General features: G+C 34.5%; 1 pseudogene; it reads right to left on the bottom strand.

The window, feature by feature from the left end:
- Nucleotides 1-4,425: 4,425 nt before the first annotated feature.
- LOC143618292 (replication protein A 70 kDa DNA-binding subunit D-like) lies at nucleotides 4,426-10,600 on the bottom strand (annotated as a pseudogene).
- Between the last annotated feature and the right edge of the window lie 308 nt (nucleotides 10,601-10,908).

Genomic DNA, 10,908 nt, shown 5'->3' on the forward strand with positions numbered 1-10,908 from the left:
TCATGTCTATATCGAGCCGAGAAGATCATGAACATTCCGACTAGATCGTGAACATGCCGACTAGATCGTGAAAATGCCGAGTAGATCACAACCGACTAGTAAACGATATTAAAAACAAGAGCTGACTAACTTACGTTATTAAAATCTTAGGATGACTAGATCACGATATTAAAAATCTAGGCTGACTTGATCACGTTATGAAAAACTTAGGCCGACTAGAATGTTATAAACAATAACCGCTCGACTAGATTATCATAAAGGTATGACTAGAATGTTAAAACCCATAACCGGCCCAAGTAGATATGAATACGCCGACTAGATCGTGAAGTTTTCAAAAATGTTACAACTATTGTATATTATTTAAGTCGATACATACACAATTCATAATTAGATTAATTTAATTATTTGAGTGTTTTGTATTCCACAATAACGTCAACTATCTGCAACAAACATGTTCGCAAATGCAAAATGTAGATTCGATGGTTGGTCAGCAAATTGCATTTTGAAGGAGATATTGAACGAATGTTATAGCTATGTTCATGTTTTAATATTAAATTCACAAAAAAAGTTAATAAACAAAGTTAGATGATTTGTATCATTGAATTTATTATACAAACATACCGATTACAATATAAAATAACTAAAAACAAAATACATGATATTTAAATAAGTTATCGTGCTTGATTGGAACTAACGACTAGATGTGTCGCTTTCTCTACATCCTTGACCTTGGAGAAATACACATCATAATGTCGAGTATTCAAGATTCTAGTTGGGTCGGCTCTCTAAATATCCAACATGACCCCATGATGAAACCTTCCCGAGGTAATATGGCTGATGAAGCGAATGCGGTGGTTGTTGGAGCAGTGATATGGAGTACACCCCCCACTTCCACCGATTGCTCACATCATAATTCCGAGACGACCAATTATTGTAATAAAAACGAACCATACTAATATATGTTCGTTTTGGGTCTAGACATGGTGTTTTTTTTATATAAATATGGAAGGCATTTTGCAAGGAATTAGACAAGTGTTTGGGTATATTTCGGTGGCTCATATTGTCTACTTAGGATTCTTGGCTATGTATAGTATAAAATGTTAGTATTTTTTGATATCATGATCTAGTCGGCCAGGTTTTTAATAATGTGATCTAGTCGGCCCGGGTTTTTAATACCGTGATCTAGTCAGTCCGGGTTTTAAATAACGTGATCTAGTCGGCCATGGATTTTAATATAGTGATCCAATCGATTTGGGTTTTTTTTAAAACGTGATATAGTCGGCCCCGCGTTTAATATCATTTACTAGTCGGTTGTGATCTACTCGGCATTTTCACCATCTAGTCGGCATGTTCACGATCTAGTCGGAATGTTCATGATCTACTCGCCCCAACATAGACATGAATGAAGTCGTTAGACCGACTGCTTTGCTGGCACTTAGATTTTGATCGAAGGAAACTTTATTGGTTACACGAACCAGTCGTCGTGTTAGTTTTTAAGGAAACGTGTTCTTTTTTTAATGGCTACCCGAACCAGTCGTCTTAAATGACTAAAAGTTTCTCCGCCTTTTTAGTAATGAACATTTTGGGTATTTTTAAATGGTGAACAAATTTGGAAAACCGTTTTATAAAATAGATATTATGGGAATTTTACTTAAAAGACTTCTAGAAAAGTTGCAAAATTTTCATTTATATTACATGTAAAATATAATAAATGTTTTGATACGTCTTTAAACAATTTAAAGGATAGGTAAGAATAGTGACGGCCTAACCATTTTGGTGGCCTAAAACGAATGAAAATTTTGGGGCCTTATTAGAAAAAAGAGTTTGTACTTTTCAATTGAAACCAAGAAATCGATCAGTGATCCAATTTGAGTACCCCTACAGGATAGATCTCAACAGAAAACTGAAGAGTAACGGCAGCAAGTGATTGAGTTCAGTAGTTCCTTATATAAAAATATTGACTCTAGAGATATAGTAATATGGAAAAGACAAAATTGTTTCAAGCACCGACAGAACCGGAAGCGCACCTTCTTTCAAAGACAAGAGGACGGATTATTCACATTTCATTTAATGGTCAGAGGCGAATTGAAAGCTAAGCAGTGGTAATTCTAAAGATTCCCGGGGAAAAAATAGAGATGTCTCCTACGCTATTTTTCCGTAGGACCTCCCCTACAGTATTGTCACCGCAGTAGAGTTTAACCACCAAGTTCAGGATGGGTTGGTGTAGTTCCTCTATGATTTCAAGAAATGGTAGATTTATTCACTCTATCAATAACCGAGCCGGATCTGGTGTATCATAAGAGTTTTGCCTTTTCAATTGATTCTTATGGATTGGATCCAAAACAATTCTTAAATGGGGTATTCTATTTATTTCGCTTCACATTTATTTAAATGAAGTTAATATAAAACCAAAATAGTATAATTCTTGTTTAGACACTCTATTTTATAACATAAGCTAGCATGTCACATTGTAGCCTATTAAACAAAAACAAAATATAATTGTGGACTTAAAAGAAATTTGATTTGAAAGATATTAAAAAAATATATTTTTTTTTGGATAACACCCCATACATTAAGATACGTTTACATGGACATTTACAATTTACTAGAATTAAGAACTATTATGAAGTAATATTTTTTTAAGAAAAATGAAATGTATCCAAATCATGAGTTAAAGGTATTGAATTAATGATTTTTTTAAAAAATTAAATGTAATTTAATTTAAACTTATGGGTCCTTGAGCTTATTTCTCATTCATTAATCACCAAAAAAACTAAAAAATAAAAATCACACATGGGATTTGAACCCTCAAAAAGAAAGCTTGAGATTTTACCACTAGACTAAAGCATTTTTCTTTGTTGTATTAATTAACTTAAAAATTATATATGATATATCATTTTCGTACTTTTATAAATTGGGGCATCAAATTTTTTGGGCCTAAAGCAAGGATAAGCATACGGGCTGGCCCTGGTAAGAATCGCATGAAATTAAAGAATAAGAAAGTACTTAAAATCGTGTTATGATGATGTTTAAAGCAGTAAGTTATACTAGCAATAATGCCCGCGCGTTGCGGCGGGGACACAATTGTGATTCACTTAGTAGCGGCTCGTTGTGTTACCGACATTTTCGATGGTAAAGTTTGGTTTGCATATAGTTTACAATACCAAGAATTATAAGGCAAAAATTAAATAATTTAAAAAGCAGTATACACTAATTCAATATTTTTATTTGATTGCGTTTCATTAACGTATCAAATGTTGTAGTTTTAATTAAACATTTGTTTGAAGAACATGTTAGATGCGGTAGTTGAACTAAAAATGTAATAATAAATGAAAGTGTTAGCCATAATAACAAAGATCAATACCAAAAAAGAAAGTTTTGTAAGCCTAAAATAGTAAGTTGTATTTCCGCATAGTAGGCGATTGTTTGGGTGTATACAACTGCATGTCATCGGTCGTGGAGGACCTCTCTATAAACAACCTTTTTAGTGAAAACGCCTGACGTGTTGATGTTTTTGGATGGGTGCACCAACACCTTTGTGTTTTCGCTTGATGTTCCTCTTGACAATGCCACATATAATTGACCATGACAAAAAACGGGTTCTGGAAGGTAAATGCCGACGTGGGGAATGGTTTGACCTTGGGATTTGTTTATCGTCATGGATAAGTTGAGTCTAATGGGAAATTGACGCCTTGTTAATTTGAATGGGAACATGTCCTCTTCTAAGAGGGATAAGGGATTCTTGGTAGGAGAATTCTTTTACCCACATGTTCGCCCATGGCTATTTCCGCGTCAATTGCGTTTGGTTGGAATCCTTTACAAACAAGTCTTTTGTCCCATTGCATAATCCATCTGAAGGGTCGATGTTTCGTAACAAGATAATGGATCCGATATTTGCGTAGTCTAATTTGCAGTTGGTATAGTTTAGACTATACAGTTGGTACAGTATGCAGTTGCTATACTATGTAAGTTTAAACTAAGTTACGAACCCTACCATTTATGTTGTGCAAAAGTACTTGGCTGTTGAGTGGCCCGATTCGTTAACGATCTTATGTTACAATGCAATCAGTATGTGTGGTACCGAAAATAGAGATAAAGGCAAATTGTTAATATGCAATTAGCGTTTACTGTGTTTGAATCCATATTTGAAAAAAAAAACGATTTAGAATTCGGTACAAGCGCTTGACCCACAAAATTGTCATCTCTACCAAAATGATACCACTTCATTTACACAACCTCAAAGTGCAGGTGATGAACTTGTTATAAACAGCAACATAAAAGTGTGTGGTGCTGAACTTGTTATGCCATGAAATCAACTTAACCAAATAAAAGGTTGCATAAGTTGTGACAAATCACGGTTGCTTTTCAAATTTTAATACTGTAGTTGACCAATAAAAGACTTTGTAAGTTTGTAGCATACACTGGTTAAAGTAGTTTATATGTTTTTTTCTCATTATTGTACTCTCGTGGTGCAACCACCAAACAAAGAAGGTGTGGGGCCCACGTGACTTTCTTAAGTTGTGTTTGATAAGAACTTCCATCAACCTGTAAACATTAGAAGATAGAAACCGTGATAAGAAAATGCTATTGATAGAAATAAACACAGGTTACCAAAACCAAAAATTGAGTTACTTGTGTCCTTATATTATCAAGCTCGTCTGCTGAGCACCCTATTATTTTCTCGGCATCATCACCAAATGCGGAAATCCAAGCTCCACCAGTTGCATCTGTAAACTTTGGGGTCAGAATATATCTGCAATTACAACACTTTAAATTAAAATGTGATATGCATGATTACAGTGTTTAAATTGATGACAGTTTTAGACACCTCAAATTACACTCAGCTGGGATTTTTTTGCATGATTGACAGGAGTAACTATTATCATCATCAGTGACTTTCTTGTTGCAACCTTTGCATGTGATAATAAATGGTGTGACCGGGCTTAAGAAAAGTCATACACGCACGTGTCGTGTAATACACTGGCTGCTAGACAAATGTGAATGCTAATATAACAGATTAACTAAAACTTTCTGTAAATTTTTAATGTGTGATGGCATTTGTCGCAAATAGGGGTGCAAACAAGCATAACTGCTCGCGAGCTACTCGAGATTGACTTGTTAAAAAGCTCGATCGAGCCGAGCTTAAACGAGCCTGAGCCCAAGCTCGAGTCTAAAAGTAAGCTCGTTTAATAAACGAGCCCGGGCTTCACTTATTGAGCTCGAGCTGGCCCGCTAGCCTAAACGAGCCTGCAATTTATATAAGTTTTTAAAAATATAAATTTAATAATTATTAATTAATATATATAAGTTATGAAAAAATAAATAAAAATATAACTAAATAATGTATTTTATTTTACACATAAAATTATAATAAAAATATAAAAATAATAATAATTATACAAAAAAAAATTGATAAATAGTAAACGAGCCGAGCTCGAGCTTGAAAATGTACTCACGAGCCGAGCTCAAGCTTTGATAAAAGAGCTCGCAAATGAGCCGAGATCGAGCTCGAACTCTATGTAAGTTAAACGAGCCGAGCTCAAGCCTAGTCGAGCTCGAGCTCGGCTCGGCTCAGCTCGTTTGCACCCCTAGTTGCAAAGTTGAAATCATTTTAGTAGACTGTACGAGAGAGCTAATGAATCTTAACAAGAGTTTTGTGTGGAAGTCAATAACTGAAAATAAGAATGAAATAAGTTCATGGCTCGTAAAAGTGAATACCTTTGCGTCACCCATGGATGGGTTGCTTGTTAAATGGTTTAGTGTCACGCGGTCAGAGTACATCGATAGGCCACCATATTTAACTGCAGGGCTGAAAGTGGAGCGCACGGATATAATGTTTGAGTCTTTGCCATCTGAAGCGTACCAAGATCCTAGTTTCTGTTAAGCAGGGCTAGTAGGGTTTATTTGTATGATCGTCTTTATGATTGTTGACAGTGATACCCCTAAACCATAACATTGAGCAAAACACAAAAGTGTATATATATATATATATATATATATATATGGTTAGTATCATTTAAGAACTCTAAACTCTAAAAAGTTAAGAACTCTTAGGAACTCTAAACAACCAAACATTTTTTACTTTTTTCAAATACTAACATTATTTAAGAGTAGTTTTATTATGTTTTATATAAAAATTATCAATTACATATATTAATCACAAGTTTACATATGTGTAAAATTTATGTACTAAAAAATTTACATAGGTGTAAAACAAAACATAGATATGTTAAAAAAAACTAATTTTCAAAATTACAATCGTAAATATAGATATAAAAAATTGATAAAGCTACACTCAAATAAAATTAACATACAAATTTTTTTATAAAAAACTTAAGTTTTTAAGGGTTCCTTCAAGTTCTCAAATAATTTAACAGTTCTGTAATGATACTCATCCTATATATATATATATATATATACCTAAACAGGAGGCTAGAGGAGTGGCGAACAACCTTAGAGACAAAAGGTTTACGGATTAGTCGCTCTAAGACGGAGTACCTCCACTGTGATTTTGGTGGAGTAAATGAGAACGAGGAATTTCAAGTATCTAGGATCATTTGTTCAGAGCGATGGGGAATTAGACAGTGATGTGACCCATTGAGTTCAGGTAGGATGGAGTAGATGGAAAGAAGCCACAAGTATATTATGTGACAAGAGTTTCCCAACTAAACTAAAGGGAAAATTTTATAGGGTAGCAGTTAGACCTGCAATGCTATATGGAACAGATTGCTGGCCCATCAAGAAGGCACAAGTGCGGAAGATGGAGGTAGCAGAGATGAGAATGCTACGCTGGATGTGTGGGCACACAAGGTTAGACCGAATAAGAAACATTGTGTTTCGAGAGAGATTAGGGGTAGCTAACATATCAGACAAGATAAGAGAGTGGAGATTGAGATAGTTTGGACATGTGAAGAGAAGACAGACGACGAGCCCGGTTAGATCCATAGAAAACATTACTATAGAGGGGAGGAGGGGTAGAGGACGACCTAAATTGACGTGGGATGAGAGGATTAGACATGATTTGATAGACCTAAATCTCTCATAGAACATGGTTGGGGATATGAATTCTTAGAGAAGTAGAATTAAAGTTAATGATTTTTAGGGACAAATGAATAGCTTAGAGGCTTCTATTTACCTTATTTTTTTTGTCACACACCATTATGGTATTTTCTTTTCATATATATATATATGTATATAGTATTATCATTTTTACTACGTGCTATTATCAATTATACTATAGTTGAACTTTTATTTCCTTTTATATTGCCGCATACATATGTAGTCAAGAGCTGAGGGTCTCTCTGAAAGCCACATCTCTATCCCATTGGATAGAGGTACGGTGTGCCTACATCCCACCAGACCCTACTTATAGCTTTGCTATTGGTGGGACTCCACTGGGTATGATTGATTGATATATATATATATATATATATATATATATATATATATATATATATATAGAGAGAGAGAGAGAGAGAGAGAGAGAGAGAGAGAGAGAGAGAGAGAGAGAGAGAGCAAGGTTGCAATAAGAAGTAGATTTTTCCTAAGAAGCGTAGAAAATGAGTTTTCACAATTAGATATAATAAAACACACCGCACAATAAATACACCACAACTAAAATAAAACACACTGCACAATAAACACACTTTCCATATCCATCATCATATCAACATATCTAACGCACCAGATTACTTCTTACACTTCTTAGACAAACTCCACATTTTATTTTAACCCTACCTATATATATATAGCTATATGTAGTTATTATAGCTATATATGTGTATTGTTTGTATAAAATAGATTTATATGTAATGAATGTTGATTAACTTAAAAATCCGTTGCTCTTAAGGAGACCGCAACATATCCGTAGGTGCTATGTTTTTTGATGCATTAAAGGTTGTTGCTAACGTAGCGCTAAATTGGCGTATGACCTTGTTATTGAACGGTATTTTTTTGTTTATTCTTTTGTTGTTTGGTTAATATTTGGTATGAATACCGGAAACACTGTCAAGCTAAGATAAATAGTGACATAAAAGGACTTATGCTGCAGCTACTGGCTGCAAATCTCAATATTTGATGTCAACCTCAGCTTATTATATTAATTAAATTCCGTAATGTTATCAAATTTTTATGTTACATTGTTTAGTAACAAAAAAGTTAAATTTTGAAGACCAAAAAGCGAATCGGTATAGAAGAGCAAACTCGTTTGACCGCCAACCAAATGCAAAACTCAACAGAATATATATATATATATATATATATATATATATATATATATATATATATATATATATATATATTGGGGCTGTTCAAAAATCTCACGGCTTGCTAAAAAATAGCTCGAAAAAAGATTGGATTGAAAAAACTCGATTCTAAATGAGCTCGGTTCGACTCGATTTCTAAATGAGCCGAGCTCGAGCCAGGTCAGTTCGGCTCGTGGCTCTGTCTTGGCTCGACTCGACTCGTTAGCTCGGCTCGTTGGCTCGTTTATGTTAAACCTTAACTTTTAATATGTATATATAACAATAGCATATCAAAAAAGAAATAAATAAAATTTATACATATAATATGTCATTCGATTCCTAAAACCTTTTAACAAAATAACAAAAGTAAAACATATAAGGTTATATATTCTCTAGTTTATACAGATTTATATAATATGTATGTTAAAATAATATTTTTTGTCTTCTATATATCAAAATATGTAAAACAAAAAAATAAGAAAAAAATTAAAAATTAAAGGAGTCCAGCTCGAGTTTTAAACGAGCAGAGCTCGAGCTCGGTTTTCCAGCTCGAAAAAGAAAACGAGCCGAGCTCGAGCACACCTTGACTCGACTCGGCCCGTTTACAGCCGTAATCTAGATATAGATATACATCTATATGTAATATAGATTATATTTATATATGTGTGCTTTTGTATAAAATAGATTTATATCCAACACTTGTTGATTGGCTCGACTCGACTCGGCGCGTTTACAGCTGTAATCTAGATATACATATATAGCTATATGAAATATAGATTATACTTAGATACGTGTACTGTTTGTATAAAATAGATTTATATTTAACAATTGTTGATTACCTCGAAAATTCGTTACTCTTAAGGATTTGATCGCAACAATTGGTGAGTCATTAGCCAGGCCTGATAGTTGTTCACCGACATCATTGGCAAGGCCCCCCCATAAAGATACAACTACTGATTTGCTACTGGAATGTGGAGAGTTGGAGTTCACATATTTATAAAAGGGAATATGTAAATGTAAAAGCACAAAAATATAGTGGCGTTACGTGTCGTTTGCAATAGTTATATCACGTTTCGGGACTATGTCGTTGTCCAACTTCCATTTGATTGGCTTTACTGGGGAAACATCTTGGACAACGCCAATAACATATACAGTTAATTAATGTTAAAAAAGGTGAATGTAAAAGTGAAAGTCATCGACGAAAACGGGTACAAAACGAAGCATACCAATAAGTTCCTTTTGGTGTACATGTTCTAGTTGGTCGATTGGAACAAAGTTGTATTTGGTTTCAGGAATGATAGCGGGGTCGCCTGCTGCGTCGTCCACTTGAGAATATTCATTCAAAATTTCAAAGTCATCTCATAATCATTCAGGACAGTCTTGAATTCTTTCTTAGCCAGTTTTATTGATCCTTCTGATATGTGGTACACTTTGGACAGTTCAAACACCTCAAAAAACATCCTTGCGCCGTCATTAAACATGGTTGCTTGAATCTGAATACCCTGGAAGTGTAATTTATTGATATCCTGGTGTGTTTTAATTGAATATATATAATATAATAATATAACGGTTGCTGACGGAATGCAAACTTACATCGATATCATCAGTTAGTTCAACATTAAAAAGACAGGCCTCGCCTCGTGCATTCTTGTAGTAGCGCATTGCCCTTTTAGACGTGACACGAACTTTAACGGTCCAGTTACCTTGATACGGGTTCAAGGAAGCGAGGGGATGTACAGTCCTACTAATTGACATGTGTGTTCCTGGCGCGATCCTGCAATACGTGTTGCAACCAACAAGTTTTAAATTGTAATTGCAGTGGGGTCCACGAGTAATATTATCAACACAGGCGTATTTTAAGTGTTAATATTCCATGAGGCAGACTAAAGTAATTTTTGCCATAAAAGTATCATGTGGGCAGGGAGCAAGCGTTAGGAAGCTGCACTTCAAGGGCCTTAAATTTGTTACTTTCTTTAACCAGGATCAATCAATGGTGAATATTAGGTAGAATTCATACGGGACTTTAAAACAAACACTTGGTGTGCAAACATAGTGAGGTTGATTAGCAACCAAAACAAATAATATCCATTGAATATTAGGCAGAATTCATACGAGACTTTAAACAAACACTTGGTGTGCAAACATAGTGAGGTTGATTAGCAACCAAAACATATAATATCCATGAAATCCACAAAATGTGGATAAACTAAAGGTAATAAAAAAGCAAAATCTTACCTGTTAGACTGTTGGGTTGAAACACAGTGTTTTGGCAATTGTGTAGGTGGGCTGAAGGAACTGCAATTACCATGTACGAGAATTATATACAGTTTATTATAAACATTGATCATTGACTCCATGATAGTTTCTTTGAAGAATTGAATTAGGGGTTATTGCAATTGAATGTGGCGGTTTCAACAGAGCTGGAGAATTGAATTGAACGTGGATTTTAATAATTGCTGGAGAATGGAATTAGACGTGAGTTTTAATTGGGGAATGAGGGGTTACATAGACTAAAAGGACACTGGAAGGACGTCGGAGAATCACCGGAAGGAAGGCTCGAGAGCATATGCATTTAATTTAACGGCGTCTCTATTAGAAGAGGTTAGCAGCGTCTTAAATCACAATTTTGTCCATCCAAAATCTTTTATATGTAATATAGATCATG

The sequence above is a fragment of the Bidens hawaiensis genome, unplaced genomic scaffold (genome assembly GCF_021521415.1).
Source record: "Bidens hawaiensis isolate Kalapana, Puna unplaced genomic scaffold, B.hawaiensis_p1.1 tig00067776_1, whole genome shotgun sequence".
Lineage (NCBI taxonomy): Eukaryota > Viridiplantae > Streptophyta > Magnoliopsida > Asterales > Asteraceae > Bidens > Bidens hawaiensis.